Source organism: Pecten maximus, chromosome 17 (genome assembly GCF_902652985.1).
Source record: "Pecten maximus chromosome 17, xPecMax1.1, whole genome shotgun sequence".
NCBI lineage: Eukaryota > Metazoa > Mollusca > Bivalvia > Pectinida > Pectinidae > Pecten > Pecten maximus.
This window is the reverse complement of record NC_047031.1, coordinates 4545672-4565559: the sequence shown is the minus strand read 5'-3', so window position 1 is coordinate 4565559 and position 19888 is coordinate 4545672. Positions and strand designations below refer to the sequence as shown.

Sequence of the window (19888 nt, the reverse complement as noted above, 5' to 3'; positions counted from 1 at the left end):
TTACACAAAGTCTCAAAAATATTTTAATTAAGCTTTTCTTAAGTAGTACGTAGAGAGTAATTACTTGTCACCTGAGGCCTATAGTTACAATTCTTCACAGTAACAGTAACTGTTCAAAACTTTTAATTTTTTTAATTGGTTACAGTTGCAATTGTAAAATATGTGAAAATTTAAGAAAATGGTGTGATCTCAATATCAAAATAACTTGAAATTGAGAGAGTTCAGTTATTCAATATGAAATTAAAACCAGTTTATGTAAAGTTTCAAAATTATGAATTTGTTTCTTCAGAACAAAGAGGAAATTAACTGCGGTCTTCGGCCAAGAATTTAGAACACGCTTCCTAATGTAAATATTTGCCTACGGCTGTGTTGCCTAAAATAGAAACATATAAACTATTTGAATTTAACTTAGTGTGACACAAGAAATACATAAAAGTTGAAAATCCTTTAGTATATTTTTTCTTGGTTTCTTCCACATTGATTACTTTGGTATATGTAAGTGAAAGGTTGAAATATGTTGGTATGGTATGTAAAGCAATGATATTTCAAAATTGACTAATCTCTAATTGTGTGCAGATTACATTTTGATTAAAAACTATTTTGTAAATAATTGAAACTGATTAAAATTTAAAAAAATAAAAAAATAATAATACAACATGGTTTCACACCCTTAATTGGTTAATTAACTTAATGCGATATAACAATTGACATATTTTTAGTTAAAGTTTGTCAAAACAGGTTTCTATATGTAGAAAAAAGGTTTAAATATGTTGATATGGAATTTATAGTAAAACAACGTATAGATATTTGATAATTTACTAATTGATGGAATTTGTAAATTAGAAAATTTTGTAAAATTGTGATAGCTAAAACCTGGTAACTCTTTGATTTATTTTTTGTAAAATTATTGTCCATGTTATACTTTTTTGTAGTAAGTTTAAATTGATTTAATTTCAAAACATAAGAACAAAATACATGACATCTTTTTACACCCAAAGCAACTGAATTTTACTTTATGCGACATAATAATTGACAATATTTTAGCTAAATTTGTCAGAACAGCTTTCTTGCATATTATTTTCTTCGGTGCATTAAGGTGGAAGATTTAAATATGTTGTATGCTGTTTGAGGCAAATTTATTTGAAAATTTACATCATTTATTTATTAATGCAAAAGATCATATAATTTGACACTGTCCTAAGAACCATCTCAATGAGGAGCAGGCCAGAGTCTTTAATTTCAAAATTTAAAGCATTTGAATATAAATATTTCATTAAAAAAAAATGAGAAAAAACAACACTATTATTGAAAACAAATTGTTCAATATACTGCTAGCGTGTACTGAAGTACATGTACAGTAGTTCCTTGAATGTTCGTGTCATCGTAACCAAATTAATGATATACATATAAGTATGATATGATTCTCGAAATGTTGCTCCTCGACATAAACGAATATCAGCTGATCTGTGATCAACATATCAAAACTTAATAAAACATACATCAACTAGGCCTATAACAACACAATAATTTCATTCAACAAACAAACAATAACGAAAATAAATATAACATATTTAAACGCTGTCTGGCTTTAAAACGTTAATGAACACGTATCTATGCCTTTCCAACTGGAAGCTTATGAGTTTAGATGTGATATTGAAAAGACTTGAACGGTGATCTGGGTTGACGATGAATACTGATCCTGTAAAGCAAACAAAGTTTGCCATAGCAGAACAGCTATCACGTCCAATATCACTTTTGATATGATATGATATTACAACTTCCTGGTCCTGACTGGAAAAAGTAATACAACTCACTAAGACTGCAGCTAACGCCTTTGAATTGAACGAGTAAGCGGCGTGAATTCCCGGTGTTATTCCATCCGGAACTCCTCGGGAAATCTTTCAGTGCCAATACCCCATGAGTTTTCTTTTATATATGCGGACAAGCCGACCAAACAAATTCTGCCAATAATATGTATTACGTTTAAATTCCAAATATCAATCTTAACGGATCTGTTGATGTAAATGCAGACTTTGAAAAACACCAACAAGATGACTCGCCCAAAACAAATATAAAACCAGCTTTTAATGCCCCTGTCGAGTGATAATTACCGAGAAAGTAAAAAAATAGGCCATTTTCAAAAAATGTGGTGACCGTTTTGTTGAAGATATCGAAAAACTAAACAGACCGCTTACTTCAGGAAACATTTTTTTATCTATTAATGAGTGCATTCAATTTATCTCTGGACTTTTTTTTTTTGAGGCCGATTTAAACAGAACGTCTTATTTAAATTGTCGACTTTGGCATGCTTGACCCAAAATATCTCATAAATACGAATATCCACAGGGATACCACATACATCCAGACCTAGATCGATCCGACTTATATAATGGTTCAAAAAGCTATCAAAATTGTATCTGCCATTTTCCAACCTCAAATCGCTACAAAAGCCGGCAAAATGGGCACCTATACTTTCAGTACGTTTCGCAACAGAATTATCGCCCCTAACTACACTCCATTCTTTATTTTTAAACGTAGCGCCCTACTAGTGTACATGTGGTCTAAATCTTACAAGTTTATTCGAAGTCGAAACGCAATGTACTTTTAGTCAGCCTTTGCTTTTAACGCTAGTAGTTTTCCGTTACATGTTAAATACAAAGTTCATAGTATGGTATATAGGCTGTTAATTATTTATTTATGGATAATGAAATGTGCTATTGGGATTCATAGCAAAATCTGTGGTCGGTATATTATTTGTGTATATTTCCAAATGAGAGACAATTTTAAAGCTGTTTAGGTATTGGGTTTTAATGTGTCCCTCTATTTGATACAATTATCATATCCTGTAAACGAGGAAGTTTTATTGAGTGGTACCTGTATTGTTTGTCAGTGTTAGTAAAATAGGATGTTTTGTACAGTTTTTCATGGAAACAATTCAGACCGATCACTAGATATACATTAAATGATGTTTAAACGATAGCTGACCAATTTTCCTAGTATTTCGTCTATTACCAAATATGGTACGGTTTCAACATTAATAACTATGGTAGTTGTGGGTGTGGGAGAAGACGGCAAAAGCCAACTAAAAACTCAGATAATTGAAAATCATCAGTGTCTACAAGGGTTTATATGTGTGTGTTAGAGTAATTCAATAACAGCCTCTGAAACATCATATCATTAACACTTTTTTGAACGCTATTAGGTTTTACCTTTTCAGAATTAACTGGATTTTATATTTCAGTATTATTTGTTATATGGTTTAAATCTTTTGATTTTTGATGTTTAATGGATGAATTACATACTATTTTTACATTGACTGCAAACCGGTTGTTGCATATTGAGAAATGTTTGTTATAATACAATTGTTGTACATAATGTACATCTTTTACGATTTTTTACAAAGTGAAATTATATATTTGGTATAGATATGCCGATTTTTAAAGATCAATGTGTTAATATTTCAAAATAAGTGTTTATGTTCTTAACTACTCATGTCACTTGCAATATTTCTGTCATTTATAATGTGACTGTATACTTATAAGTGACAACCTTTTCTGTATGATATCAATGCATAACATAGTTTATAAGGCAATGTAGGTATGAAACGATTATAATGACCAGACCGTTTAGGAAGTTCAAAGCGTTAAATCATGCAGATAACTCATGTTTTATATCAATTGCACGAATGAACCTTTGCAGAAAGTGAAAAAGGATATAATTTTTGGTACAATGAGAATAATCACATAATGGGAAAATATTTGATTTTGTTGATAAAATTAAGGTTAGGAGAGCAAGGAGCTACGACGAAATAGGAAAGGAAAATAAAAAAGAAGGAAGTTAGTTAGAAACTGAAAGTATTTGATGCAGAGAAAGGATCCATGTTAAAATGCTTAAAATGACAGCAAATCATAACACACACGAGATATCTAAATTTCATCTATTTTGAAGTAATTTTTGACAAAAGGACGACTGAACCATAATAAATTATTTTAAAATGTACCCAAAATTATAGCAGATTTATATTTATCATTCAGACCCCAAAACAACAATATTTAACCTAGACGTGCCCTACGGGACTATATATGACACTGTCAATTGTACTGAATTGTCGGATTTCCATGGTCTATATTGTACATCCCTAAACGTAAAATAAAGCCCGATGATACACACACATACTTTGGCCCTGTCTTCTTCTGTACACACATACACAACGTTACAACCCGGAGAATCACACCAATTCACAAAATCAGATTATTATGTTGTCCTTCTGTTAATTGCTTAAACATCAAGCCTACAAATAGCATGTTAAATGTTTAGCATGCTTTCCAAATCATATTATTTCACTTAATACTATTATTTGGAACGCATGTTAAACATATAAACACAGATCAAATTAAATTTCAATTCAGCATCAAATTAGAACTACTGATAAACTGCTGATTAAATCTAAAAACAAAAGATTTGATGTCTGACAATGATCACTTTGTTGTTACAAATAGTTTTATTTGTTTATTTATTTTTATTTTATTTTTTTTTAAATTGTAGATATCATTGCAGAAACAAAATCCTCAAAAAAACAAAACATAGAAATATAAAAGTATGTAATTCCGCTAATAAATACATTGATGATAAGTATATTTTAGCAATAAAATGTATTTAACCTTTCCATAACCTTATTTGAAAAAAATCTATCCATGCTTTGTTTTTAACTTGTTATATTTTCCACAAAATGGCATATTTGGACATCATAAATTTAAATACAATCGCAAGACATTGTTAAAAGGAATACACAATAATTGCTATTATAGGCTTTCAAAATCACAATTAAAAGTTTTGTTCTCTTAGATATGTATTGACACCATTTTCGTCGCCTGATGTTGATGCACATACCTTGATTTGTATCTTTAAAGAGATGTATGCATACTGGTGTATTGCAGTACTGTATATGGTATTGCGTGATTTCAAAAAAATACATAAGAGCAGTATAACTGAGAGTTGGACTAATACAAATGGACCCCTTAACTCCTGAATAGCCCGAGGGAATAACAAAAAAGAGGTACCACAACTTACACGAGGTATAAATGCAATATGAATCTTACCTAACTATTCTCTTTTTTTTTTAGATTTTGTTTCATAAAAAATGTTTAAATCAAAATACACTTGGCCTCTGAGTTACTTTATTTTCATATATGACATATTTTTTAATGCGGTACGTGTATACAGAACAGGGTGGCAAGAAGTTCCCTTACCTATGCAAGACTTAGGGAAAAATAGTCAGTAAATACATGTGTATATAAACGAATGAAGAAACTAACACTTTGTAATATCAAGCACACATTTTGCAAGATACAAATAAAATCATTGATTAAAACAAAATATATTTTAGTCCGATACGATGTCATAGAAATACCAATTGTTCAACATATATTTGCACCCATAACGAAAATTTATAAGTTAATAACAGAAGAATAATAAGAATAGAAATTAAAACAAAATCACTAAAACTTACCATATTCAAAATGCCAATCAAATATTGTGTACTATGAAAAACGACAACTAAAACATTTATTACGTGCACAAGAACTATTATTTAAAAAGATGAATAAGTCTACAGTTCTTCAAATTAAACTGTGATTCAATTGATCTAAATATGCCTTTAATTGACAGCATATAAAAAACGCACAAAAATGCAAAAAAAAAAGGGGGGACAACCTCTATATCGATAAAATCTTATCAACGCTATTATGTGTAGTCCCTAATTACAGCGACATAAAGTGATCGTATAAAAGACCAAACGTCACTTCTTAAATAAAGAGGTGGAATCCGACATAATTTCCTTAAGACGCATTTAATTGTTACTGTACCTATAATTTGAAGAATAAAACGAGGAGCTATTTTTTTTTACCTGATGGCAGTATAGCAATTAAGTATGAACTTATTGCATTATACATATATTAATATATTCATGTTTTTAATTATGTAAAACACCTTTAAATATGTAACACCTATCGTAAATAACAACAGATACAATTGTACCAATGGGAATAGTAGAGATTAACGACAGGTGATTTCTTGGTTTACGAGGAAACTGAATTAGCAGACAAAACAAACATGCCGATAATCACACACACATGCACACTCACATATATATATAAATGATACAGTTAAAGTGTCCATGTGACGGTAAATGATAATAGAATAAAATGTCAAACACAGATCTGCTATCTCCCTAGTACTTTCGCGGCTACATCGTGCAGCTCCTCGTGTGATTAACGAACGCTATACGAACGAGAGTTTCCGCTTGTGCCTGCACGAGGCAAGCACTTATGTCATGCGTAAACAATTTGATCCGTGAATGTATATCAAGTAATACTAGTATATATTTTTGATTAATATTTAACGATTGACAGAAGTAACGATAGCTTATATGAACTTTTGCAAAAGGTAATTTGGAACAATGAATGCATATTGACCCACGATAATCTATCTATTTATCACATGTAAATTAGTCAATGACAGTGATACAAATTCCCCAACGGTGTGTTTCCTCCTGTTGGACAGCTAATATGCCCACAGCATCCCTTCTATTGAGCCTTATACTCCTAGACACCAAAAGCCAAGTAACCATCAGTCAAAGAAATAACTAAAAACAAAAATGCCCAACCAAATATTGATATAAAAATCCTTAAGAGAGATGAGTATTAAATTTGTGTCGTGAATACAAAAACATCTTAAATTTTATGAATATTAAGCAAAGTGTGCGATTGACATTATGGAAATATATACTGTGTTTAATAGATAGCGAGGGTAATTAGCTCACCCGGTCCAAAGAACCAGCGAGCCTATGCCAGGGCGTCTTATTTAACCACCTAAATCTGTTGATGTTATACTCAAACCAAGTCCCAAAGATGTATTCTGACGTTTGTAGCTATTTTTTAGAATAATTAACACATGGAATTGGTACAACATACATACGAGAATAAAGAGTAATGTCTTAATAATAGAAATAAAATACATTTATATGCTTCTTAAGAAAATAGAATGACGCAAGACTACACGTGTAAAAAGGTTCGATTTGCCAAATGTACCAAGACAGTTATGTTATTGTATATGTTCAATGGACCTTTAAAATAACATAATTTTCTTGGTAACCATTTCTTCAAACTTTAATATGATATAAGTTTTACATAATTTGAATTTCAAAGGAGCAGTAGAGGGGATGGATTCATTGTTTTAATCAACTTTTAATCTATTAAGTTAACTGGTTCTGAACCGATACATGAAGTTTGATCAATTTTAGTTAAAAGCATATTGCTCATTTGAGTTAAAGTGATGTAACTTTGAGGCAACAAAAAGGGGTTACAGGAAGGGCCTACTCATCCTGAACAACTGAATCGAATTGTCAGTGATGTTTGTTTCTAGCATATCTGGGTAAAGGTTCAGTGTTGTGAAATGCCCTTGAGTCTCCACGGGGACAAGAGTGGACATAATAGTTTAATGTGTATAAATAATAACATATGGTTTAATTCAACAAATCATGTACACCCAAGTACTAATTCGATATTGCAATACAGTCACACATACAAAATCTAAATGTATATTATCAGTTTATGCTGACCTGATACAGACTAGGTCATCGAGGTCATTGATAGGCTCAGCAAGCCTGAAATCGCACAATGCGTAAGCTATATAATGCAAGTATATACATTACGCCACGGAAAAGAGATAATGCTGACAGGACGTAAATATGGCGACAGATCATGACATGGCGTCTGGGGTAAAGTAACGTTCGCAGTTCACGTACGTATATGTGTAAGCGGGTGTTGGGGGAAGGAGGGTGTTAGTAGCTGTACATGAGTAGAATTGAGTTCCATTTAATTTGTCGCGGAAGGAAAAAATAAAATTAAAAATAAAATAAAGCAATACTCCAGGACACGGTCTTTAAATTGTTGAGATGGTTAACACCACAGCGTTTTCATATGCTAACTGCAAAGTTTGTGTGACACAGTGATACTGACGAATGCAATATACTTATTTTGTTGATCATCGTTTCATTGGTTTCACATTTGCCATAAAATAATTTTCGTAATGTAGTCTTTAAAACCTGTATTTACAATTATTTGTTACAATATCATGCAGCCCCCCCCCCCCCCCCCCCCCCTAATTTGGCAACTACGGCAGCCAGACATACTCATCATTTATATTTCATTGGCTCTACAGTGTAACTTTAGCGGCAATCTTATTTAAACATTTTCGCGTTTAACACATGCATTCAGTTTATTGACTATTGCATTGCGCTAATTGGTTTATATTTCTTTACACGTCAAAATATGAGAGCGCTGAAATTAGTACGTTGACAGTATTGAGGTAAGTTTTTTCATCGGAATGCAATTCGAAGCGAAGAGCCAAAGCCCTGGCCTGAAGCTAAGAAACCAAAACGCTTGCCGAATATTTGGTATTAAGTATACTTTGATTCGAGTAATTCACACTAAAATGTGCTTCACAAATATGATCAGTACTTACCGTTAAACTATGGATATGCAATTAAATTTGACATATGATCGTTCATAAACAAGTAGTTATCTGCTAAAATTTCAAATGAAAACTAAATGAAATATTGTGTTTCCTCATTTATAGATGAAATATGGTCCAAAACTATGACTATGACCTCGTGTGTTTTGGTGTTGTTTTTTTTTACACCTTACCACATGCTTACGAGGTGCGCACGTGCATCCATCGGGTCATTTCGGGTTCACATGAATGAAGGCCCTCGTTCATATGATTTTTTTTTTGTCTTACCGAAACCAATTAACTACGGATTTTTAACAGACAGAAATTCACGATGTTTTCTCCTGTAACAATCGAGGTTAAATGATTAATTATTGTTCTGTTTCTACGCTCAAAATTGACTGACTTAATTTTCGGCGCCTTCACTGTTGCACATTTCAATAACTACAAAGTACATTTAATCTGTACCTGAACGCATAGCTAGTTTACATTAGGTAGACTTGTTGTCCAATGATACTTATTTCATTACAAACTATTGTCCAATAAGACTTATTTATTTGAATATATTTGTCCAATGATACTTATTTAATTAAACATCTCTGTCTAATAAGATTTAAGGATTATATGGAAGACGGCTGAATCGAATTGATCTGAATTATTTCGAATCTTATGTTTGTCCAATGATACTGATTTTGATCTTTTTTTTTATTTGTTTCAAATATGTTGTTATCGATTAATGTATAGCTTGATTAAGTAGAACAGGAGTTTACTGCGATTACCGTCAAATCAATTCCTGATTATTTTCTCTACTTGTAACAGTATAAGTGAGTATTTTACGTAAAAACATATCCCGACTGTCTGCCACTATATAACACAATGAACGTATATCTGTGTTCAAGCGAATTATATTTGTTGATACATTTCTTAAAATAAACTATAATGACAACACAAAGAAACGCAATAGAAAGGGACCGTTTTACGGCAAAATACACAGAAGAAATATAATTTAATAATGGTCTAATTGGAGAAAAGGAAACAACTCTGCTTCATCTTATTTTCTGTTTTCCACATTAACCCGAAAATGTCTAACTGCTTCTATTTTCCTTTTAGTATGGATACAGTATGTTTTCTGATTTCCACGAAAAAAATTCCATGACACCCAAGGAATTTTAGAGTATGAGACGTTTAATTTACCCGGATTCCAATCCTTTTCACACCGCAGTGACTTTGAGGATTCCCCACTTCTATTGCTCTTTTAAATTTCCATCTTTGTCTCGGACTTAAATAGTCCTAGTGTCAACAACGATGATTCAAAACGAGAGGTTGTAGAGTTTGAATGATTAACAAGTACTTAAGTACGTCTGTCAGACAGCATACACACAGGCAAACTTGACACATTTATCAAGCAAGTGGGCGCGAGTTCAAGGTCATGTATCGGGCATTGAATTGTTGATTTTGCGTCTTAAAGATATTTCTGCTCATACCGATATGAAATCTAGTAATTATGCAATGATCTTGAATGCCACATTTTCTCTATATACAAAAGATCTTAAGTAACAAAATAAAATGAATTGTCCACAAAGCAGCTAGAAATATAGTTTACTTTAAATCTACCAGCTGTGTACTACGTTGAGACTCAAGTTAGACTACGTGTTCACTAGAGCAACAGGTGATGCGGATTGAAACACATAGATGAAATAGGAAGTACCCCCGATAAAGGTTTGTTACCTGTATGATACAAATACCCGTGTGTTGTCTAGCAGCTATCAGAAACATGTTTTACATTGTCCTATACAAAAGGACAAATAAATACATAAATAATAATAATAATAAAATGAATTAAATAACGATGCATTTGTCAATATAACTTGTGCACAAATTAAATCACAAACATATGTTCAAATCTGGTGATTGCTAATTACCAAGTAGAGCCCGTATATATGATATTGATAAAATGAGGTTTTTTTTTATTATGTTATATTTACTCTAAACATTCATCAAATTCATAATTTTGTTTTTCATATTTGTTTTGTTTTGAATATTAGTACGCCTACATACAGTTTACTTTACATTTAATGTACCAACTGTGTCATGCTAACTGACTCCTTATTTGGTGACATACCAGAACAGAGAAAAGTAAAATTTGAAAAGTTTTAGCATGAACTATAGACAGCTACAATTAAAAAAATTGATGAATTAACATATTATATATGTATATTTTTGTTACTAGTCTACCTGTAGTCTTGATGTGATGAAATACTATTCTTCCTGTATCCTTGAATTTACCGGTTGTAGAACACTATTTTCTAACTGTATTCGAAACGTATCGCACTACTAGTGTACCAATAGTCTAAACGTAGTGCGCTACTAGTCTAAATTAGTCTTAACGTGATGCGCGTTTAGCCTACTTGATTATAAACGCTACTAGTCCTGCTTTAGTCTGAACGTTGTGCATTACTGTCTGCTATTTAAGTGTACTACATTATTAGTATCCATGTAGTCTAAATTTAGAGCACTACAAATGTACTTGTAGACTGAACATTGTGTGCTACTTGTCTACCTGCTTTATAAATGCAGTGTACTACTAGTTTACCTGTATTATTAACGTAGTGTACTACTAGTCTACCTGCTGTCTAAATGTAGTGTAGTACTAGTCTGCCTGTAGTTTGAAAGAAGTGCACTTGTATTGAGTCTTCTGATGTCTACACGCTACTAGTTCTACTATTGTCTATATGTAGTCGTTATTTGTCTATCTGCTGTTTATATGTACTTCAATACATTTCTTCATATATTCTAAATATAATGCACTAATAATCTACCTGTAGTCTTAGCCAGTGTACTACTAGTCTCTCCGTGATGTCTTAACGTAGTGTTCAACTAATCAACCTGCTGTATACATGCAATATACTACTAGTTTACATGTAGTCTAAACGTAATGTACTACTAGTTTACCTGAAGTCTGAACGTAGTGTACTACTATTTACCTGTAGTCTTAACGTACTGTATTACCAGTCTACCTGTAGTCTTAAGGTAGTGCCCTACCTGTCTACTTGTAATATTAACGAAGTGTGCTCCTAGTTTAACAGCTGTCTAAATATAATGCACTAATAATCTACCTGTAGTCTTAGCCAGTGTACTACTAGTCTCCGTGATGTCTTAACGTAGTGTTGAACGAACAATCTGCTGTATACATGCAATATACTACTAGTTTACATGTAGTCTGAACGTAATGTACTACTAGTTTACCTGTAGTCTGAACGTAGTGTACTACTATTTACCTGTAGTCTTAACGTACTGTATTACCAGTCTACCTGTAGTCTTAAGGTAGTGCCCTACTTGTCTACTTGTAATATTAACGAAGTGTGCTCCTAGTTTAACTACTGTCTAAATCTAATACACTATTAGTCTACATATAGTCTGAATGAAGTTTACAACTAGTCTACCTGTTTTCTTAACGTAGTGTAATACAAGTCTACCTGTTGTATAAACTTACTGCCGTTTTGTCTACCTTTGGTCTAAACACTACTAGTCTATCTATATTTTAAACATAGTGTACTACAAGTCTACCTGTAGTCTTAATGTAGTGCACTATTAGTCTACTTGTAGCCTGAACGTAGTGTACTACTTGTCTACCTGCAGTCTTAACGTAGAGAACTGCTAGTTTATTTGTGGTATTAGTGTAGTGCATTACTCGTCTATGTCTAAACGTGATGTATTTCTAGTTTAACACTATATTTTAATCTTTGTGCACTACTAGTTGAAACCTAATGCTAACTATTGCCTATTGGATAAATTATATATGTATTCATTTTTTGTGTAAAAATGCCACATTTAAATGATATTATCAAGTTTTGATTACTTGGCTGTATTATTTTAACTACAGAATCTGTATCAAAAAACGGTCCAAAGTTATCTCTTTTCTATTGTTGAATGGTAATTTTTTATTTGCGTTACCTCTTTCACGTATTTCGTGTATCATTTTTTTATTTATTCATTTTTTTATTGTTATTTTTTTCATTTGCTTTTTTTTCTTTCTTAAACTATATCTGATATCGACATAGAGACCGTATTGGTATTTCCTCCTTATTCAGAATAGATCGGGAAATAAATAATAAAAGGCGAGATGGTTCGTGTTTAAGTGCAGAATAGACATTCTGTAGGAAGATTTCCAATTTCACCTAAGGCGCAGCTAGTAATCCAAGGGAGATAAGCATACTCTTCACAAGTAAAGGTTGACATGTGATACCCCAGTAAAATAACAATCCCTAAACAAGACATTCCAGACGAATTGTTCTTACTGTCACTGTTTATAATTAAATGTTTCTCCGATCCGTGTTTTCTTTATTTTCTGATCTCTCGTCAAAATAAGATACTGTATTTAAAAAAAAAAAATACATGTGATTTGAACTTTATTCACTTTTAGTCTACCTCTTGTCTAAAACTAGTGCAATACTAGTTTACAATTAGTCTAAATCAAATGGATGACCAAATTATTTTTAATTTGAATGCAGTACGCTACCATTCTACCTTTAGTTTAAACTTAGTGTACTTCTAGTAAATCTGTAGTGAAGAATTACGGCACTAATAGTCTCTATTTTGTCTAAACGACTTACTAGTTCAACGGCGGTTATATATAGTTTACGTCTAACCTACGTGTCATATATATGTAAAATATGACTTATCTACTTTAATTTGAAATATAACCTAATACTAAAACTCTACCTTAGAGCAATATTAGTCCTAATATATGCTTAACATATTGCAAGGGTAGTATATTTGAATATATATGTAGTGCACCTATAATTTATATATCGTCTAGATGTTCTGCCTTATAAGTCTACATTTAGACTTAATGCAGTTAATTAAAATCCAACTCTAGTCTAAGAGAAGTTGTCTACTTTTCCCCCTGTAGTAAAGCACAACAATAATCTACCTGTCTTATAAATGTACTAGTTTCCTTTCTAGGATAAATGCAGTGTACTAATAGTCTACCTCTAATCTGAACATAGTTGTCAACTAATCTATATATATTCTGAACGTCATGTACTTCTCGTCTAATTAAAGTGCTTTGTGCATTATTACAAAACCTCATTTTGGTTAGGAGAACAAGGTGTTATGATGAAATAGGGAAAGAAAAAAAGAAAAAACCTGATTACAAACTGAAATAATTTGAAGTAAAGAAGAGATATATGTTAAAAGACTTAAAGGGCAGCAAATTGTAACAGAAATGAAAGATATCAATTATATCAATTTTGAAATCATTTTTGATAAACGGACGACTGAAACAAAATAAGTTATTTTAATATGTACCCAAAATTATAACAGATTTACATCTAACATATTCAGACCAAAAACCAATGTTTTACCTAGACGTGCCCCTGGGGACTATATATGACATAGTTAATTGTACTGAATTTGTCGGATTTCCAGGGTCTTTATTGTACAGCCCTACACGTAAATAAAATCTGATACACACACGTACCTTTGACTCTACTTCCTCTCTACACACATATACACCGTTACAACCCGGAGAATCAAACCAATTCACAAAATCAGATCATCATGTTGTTCCTGTATTAATTACTTAAACATCAAGCCTACAAATAGCATGTTATATGTTTAGCATGCTTTCCAAACAATATTACTTTAGTTTATTAATACACTCAATATTAGTTTTGGGAACGCATGTTAAACATGTATACACGGAGAAAGGTTTTAATTAGAAAACATCATAATCTTCTTATCAACAAATATAATATGAAATGAGCAGTAATGAGGACTCCAAACAAAAACGTATCCCATCAATTAAATGCTGTTAGTATCCGACAGATGTTATAATTTCTTTGTTTACAAACACCGCTAAATATAGGTCGAAGATCAAGTTAAATGATAAAAGGGTAAAACATAAACTTAAAGAAAGGACTCTACTAAAAATTGATATCTATTTAATATAGAACAGTTGGCATAAATCAATATTAATGTGCACAATTGTCCATAAACATGGATGACGGGGATAACAAAAATATTGACGATGCTGTTAGTTCGGAACTTGATATAAATACTCAAATCGCAGCAAAAAATGATCCTACATAAATAATTGTATTATTGAGATAAATGAATTGACAGAAAGTGAAAAAATGTATCACTATAATATAAGATTTGTTTTAAAACACACCATCAGTAAGAACAAGATGTAGTTTTGGTTGTTTACCCAGAAGAATCATGGCGGTTCTATCATTCTGTCAGGAAAAAAGTTTTGGATCGGGTGAAATACATTGAAATATTCAGTAATTTCGTTTCGGTAAAAACTAATTCGATAGATGGAAACGACATACATAAATGTCTACACCCTTATACTACAAGCGTTTTCCTTTCTAGACTCTTTTAGTTTAGTCGGTCAGTAAAACAAGGCTGCTCTCTCGCTGCTCTTATCTAAATTATAGAAGCCGGTTAATCAGTTTGTTGGATATGTAGAGTTATAAAGAGATAACCACGTATATATATTCCATGTTCCTGCTTCAGCATTAAAAGGAAAGACAAAAGTACAAAAGTGGTTGCGGATGACAGCTTGAAGTTATTATAAAAGTAGAAGTAAAGTAATATAATGGAAATATGAAAGCTCTGAACAGATACGAACAAGACGCATTGATCAAAAATAGAACAAAAAAATTAATATATTAGTTAACAAAAACCAAGATATAATACAGTTGATATAAAAAAAACTTCAGACATCTTAAATTAAAGATATATCCTAAGTATAACGTTTGAACAAATTATGTTTTATTCATCAAAATTGCATAAAAATAAACACTGATATTTATAGCGAAATTAACCCCAAATATTTATAACCTCACATTTTCAAAAATTACATACAGCATATGTCAGACAGTTTAAATATTGTTATTGCATATTTCTTTTATTTGAGAAGTAGAAGGTAAATAAAGCATCCGAAGGGTATTTTTTACAGGGATTAATAAATAGTTGGCCTAGTTTTAATAACGGTATGACTCGTGCTTAAATTGGCATCAGACAAAAATGATCAGATTTCCCTCAAACCAAATCACCTTCTTCAGAGTTTGGCTAAATCAATTACCAGAGGGTTAAGATATTGTTAGCAGTGACTCTGTTATGCGACTTGTCGCTTCCACGAATTACCTTTGGAATATCAATTTACAGATATCATAACTTAAAATATTGATATAAAAGCATGTAATTCAGCCAATGAATCAATTGATGATTAGTATATTTTGACAATAAGATGTTTTTAAACTTACTAAAATTATATAGCCATGGTTTGATGTTAATCAAATATTTCTTTTCACAAAATGGCAGATCTGAATTTGTAAATCAGCCCTAGCTTTTCAAAATTATAATTAAACGTTTTGCCATGTTAGATATTTAGTGAACATATCATAGACAGACAATGGTGATGTATATATGTATCACGATTTGTAAAATTAAAGAGATGTGTGTATATTGGTGTATTGCAGTAAAACGTAAGACTGTATATGGTATTACGGGACAACTGGGTGTCCAACTAATAAAAAAGGATCTCTTAGCTCCTTTACTCTAGCCAACCTAATTTAATTGAATACCTCGTAGGAATAAAAAGATTATGTTCCAAAACATGCACGTGATAAGTATAATTGCACTATAAATTTTATGTAACTATTCTTTTTGTAACTAAGTTTCATGAAAAATGTTGAAATCAAAATACACTTGGCCTCTGTGTTACTTTTATTGTATATATGATTTATTCATTTAAACGTGGTAAGTGTATACATAATAGGATGGCAATAAGTTTTCTTATCTATGCGAGAAGTGGGGATTTTTTTTTCTAATGAATAAATAAATAAATACACATAAATAAACGAATGAATAAATCAGCACTTTTTAAAATCAAGAAAATAAATAGCTTGATATAAAAAAACAAGCAAAGATTCAAACAAAATCTATTTCATTCCGATACGATTACACAGAGCGACAAACTCTTCACCATATATCTGCACCCAGAACACACTGTATATTTTAAAGAGTAGGCATTTTTAAAAAGCATGACAATTCAATAAATTAATAATATCAATCAAATATTGCGTAATATGAAAAACAACAAATCGAATTTTTCATCACGCATATAAAAATTTTGATTTATCGAAAAAATATATATAAGTTCACAGTTATTTCTTTATAACTGTTATACATTTGTCTAAATATGTTTCATTATTAACAGCATATCAAATACTCAGAGACATGCAACAAAAAAAAATCAAAAACAAAAACAAAACAAAAATACAACTTCTATATCGATAAAATCTAATCAATACTATTATAGTGTAAAATACCGAATAACAGGAAACTGAAAAGATCGTTTAAACGACCAAAAGTAACATCTCATCTAAAGAGTGAAGTCCGACAACATTTTCTTAAGACGCAATTAACTGTGTATGCACCTATCAGTTGAAGAATGAAACGAGGGGCTTTAGATTTCCCAGAGTTGTAATGCCATAAATAATGAAAGTATTGCATTACACATATGTTAATATATTCATGTTTTTGATCATGTAAAACACCTTTAAATATGTATCACCTATAGTAAAAACCAACAGATACGAATTGGAATAGTACAGATTAACGACAGGTGAGGTAGACTACAGCTGGTTTTATTTCGTGGTTTGAGAGGAAACTGAATTTTCAGACGAGGGAAACATGACCCCCACCCCCGTCATTTTCAAAATGTACTTTGGCAAATCAACGAAACGTTGAACAAAGGAAACCAATTATACAGGATATTTAATTACGAAATGATTCATATACATATAAATTATGCTGAAAACCAAATAGCACTATGCCTTACAGAGGTACTCGTCATCTTAAAGGCCGTAATGGCGTAAAAGCGAACGCTACACCCATTAGATGAAATATATAAATATGTCTTGCAGAGGTCCCTTAAACTGAAAGATGAAATATGTCGTAGAAAGGTTTTGTACATTTAGGAGTCATCTTTTGTGACAATTATTTACATTTCGGTACATGTCAATACATTTACATACAACTTAAGTATAGTTTTTAGAATATAAATACATAAATGAGTGTGTATTAATGTTAACAAATGTACTCACCACCGTCGAGTCGGCTTGTCACCGGCAGCTCTACCAGATGAAGTGCCGATACTAACATATATAATAACTAATGCTGTACAATGAGAGTTTCCGCTTGTGCCTGCACGAGGCAAGCACTTAACTTATGCGTAAACAATCTGATCCGTAGATGTATATAAAATAGTAATAGTACATAATTTTGAATATTTTCAAACGATTGACAGCAGTAACGATAGCTTATATGAACTTTTGCCAATTGCATATTGAACCACGATAAACTATCTATTTATCACATGTAAATTAGTCAATGACAGTGAAACATTCCCCAACGGTGTGTTTACTACTGTTGGACAGCTAATATGCCTGCAACATTCCTTATATTGAGCTCATAAATCCCTGAGACCAAAAGCCAAGTGGCCACCAGTCAAAGAAACAACTTTAAAAAACCAACCAACCAAATATTGCTCTAAAAACCAATAAGAGAGATGAGTATTAAAATTTTGTTATGAATACAAAAATATCTTCTTAAAGTTTATGAACAGTGTGCAGTTGAAATTATGGAAATATATACTGTGTTTAATAAATAGCGAGGGTAATTAGCTCACCTGGTCCAAAGAACAAGCGAGCCTATGCCACGGCCCAGCTTCCGTCTTATTTACATAACTAAATCTGCTGATGCTTTACTCGATCTAAGTCCCTAAAGATGTGTTTCTGACGTGTGTAGCTATTTTGTTTTGAGTAATTACATATTGATTTTGTGCAACCTATATAAGAGAATAAAGCGTTATGTCCTAATATTAGAAGTCAAATAAATTAATATTCTCCTCATGGAAGTTGAACGACGCAAACTACATGTGTAGAAAGGCAGCATTTACAACTTTGGAGATCCACCGTTCACTGTAAATATCGATGTAACAGTCTCCCGAGTATCTAATATATTTTGTAGCGTCCTAATTTGGCAACATTTAATCATTCATATTCCTGTTTTCCTGTCTATATCTTATTTTGAAAGATAATAACCTCAGACGTAGATGATAAACACGCAACACGAATATCATGCACAAGTTACTACCTTTAAATTTGTTTAACATAAAGACATTCCCATATCATTGAGGTATAAATAAGACTACTTTAAACTCAATTTCAAATGACAAATTAAAAGAAAGAAAAAAAAACAACAAACAAAAACCCCACAAAAACAACACAAAAACGTTTACATAGCTCTATTACATAAATTAAAAGCCTTAACATTATAATATAATCTACTGTGATACTTTAAATTTCTCCAAATATAAAGCGCTGCTGTATCACACAGTCAAAAGTGACGTTACGAACGGACAGGTCATTTTTACTCAAAATGCTGATATCATAAATGATTCAGCCAATTGCAGTTCTTGTAAAAAGCATTATAATCATTAAAAATGTAATATTAAGTTCAGTAGTGTTATAGGAAATAAACATAAACTTACCTTCGCACGAAACACTGGATATAAGGAACGTATTTTCGATGTACGTACACATTTGTATACGAATGTTAACAACTATAACAATCCTCAGTCTATAGATATCAACAGTTTGCCATTGATGTGTATCACTACCCGTACTAACCAACGATGTGATTACTACAAGAAGATAGTTCGTACATGTCTATTGCCTAATGAGACTTATTTAATTAGAAATCATTGTGCAATTATCTTTGATTAAAGATCATTGTGAAAGGAGGCTTATTTAATTAGATAGCATTGTCCAATAAAGCTAATTACCTAATTCAACATAATTGTCTAATGAAAGTGACTTCATTACAGACCATTGTCCAATGATACTGATTTTGATGTTTGTGATGTTTTTGTTTTTGTTTTTGTTTTATGGCTCATTTTTCTCAAAATATGTTGTTATCGATTAATGTATAGCTTGATTTAGTAGAACCAGAGTTTCCTGCGATTGCCGTCAAAACAAGTCCTGATTATTTTATCTACTTGTAACAGTATAAGTGAGTATTTTACGGTAAAACATATCCGACTGTCTGCCACTATATAACACAATGAACGTATATCAGTGTTCAATCCAATTATACTTGTTGATTCATTTCTTTAAATAAACTATAATTGCAACACAAACAAACGCAATAGAAAGTTACCGTTTTATGGGATAATACACTGATGAAATATTCTATAATAATGGTGTAATTGGAGAACAGAAAACAACCCTTTATTGTCTTATTTTCTATTTCCCACATTAACTGTACAATCTCTTACTGTTTCCAGTTCCCTTTCAGTATGAAT

General features: G+C 31.6%; 1 long non-coding RNA gene across 1 annotated transcript in view; it reads right to left on the bottom strand.

The window, feature by feature from the left end:
* Window positions 1–17694, bottom strand: part of LOC117315447 — a 52949-nt gene extending 35255 nt beyond the window's left edge. Inside the window, exon 1 of the long non-coding RNA XR_004529702.1 lies at window positions 17628–17694. This is a non-coding gene — a long non-coding RNA (uncharacterized LOC117315447). The remainder of the gene's footprint in view (window positions 1–17627) is intronic.
* Between the last annotated feature and the right edge of the window lie 2194 nt (window positions 17695–19888).